Source organism: Lupinus angustifolius, chromosome LG01, assembly GCF_001865875.1.
Source record: "Lupinus angustifolius cultivar Tanjil chromosome LG01, LupAngTanjil_v1.0, whole genome shotgun sequence".
Lineage (NCBI taxonomy): Eukaryota > Viridiplantae > Streptophyta > Magnoliopsida > Fabales > Fabaceae > Lupinus > Lupinus angustifolius.
The window spans coordinates 31988013-31988839 of NC_032009.1; positions in this window are offsets into that span (position 1 = coordinate 31988013).

The following is an 827-nucleotide window of genomic DNA, read 5'->3' on the forward strand; positions in this document are numbered from 1 at the left end:
AATAATACATTCATTCAGGTCACAAGAGACATATTTCTTACATTCTCCCACTTGTCTCATGTGACAATACAATTCATGATTTTTTTTAAACATCAAACATAATGCGCATATTCAGAATATGTTTTCCATATTCATTACATTACAAGTCATGGTTAAGAACAAGAACTAATAAGAGTCATGGCGGTTGTACATCACTTATTTGATATAGTCCCTTCCATGTACTACTATATTAGCTTTATTCTTAACATGACACATTAATGAGAATCATATAATAATGTCATTTAGAAAGAAAATTTTATTTTCAACATTATCAATCTCACATGTGTACATAAGTGTGAAAATAAAATATTAATCAGAAACTTAAATATTAACGAGCTCGAAGTATATTGAGACTTTATTAATAACCTAATGTTTAACATTCATTTGTAAACATAATACCCATATTTGCTACATGACCAGTAAATATTTTGGGCGGTAACCCTTTCGTCAAAGAGTGTGCAATCATAAGGTTAGTGCTAATATGCTCAATTGACATTCTAAGTTTCTGAACTTCTTTTTTAACGGCAAAGTATTTCACCTCCATATGTTTAGCACCTTTGGAATAACTTGTCGTTTTTAGAAAAGAAGATTGCTGCAGAATTATCACAATAAATTTTCAGCGGCTTGACAATACTGTCAACAACTCCAAGTCCTGAAATAAAGTTCCGTAGCCATTTAGCATGAACTGTAGCCTCAAAGCATGCCACAAATTCAGCTTCCATAGTGGATGCAGCAATGACAGTCTGCTTCGCACTCTTCCATGATATAGCTCCTCCAGCTAATAAATA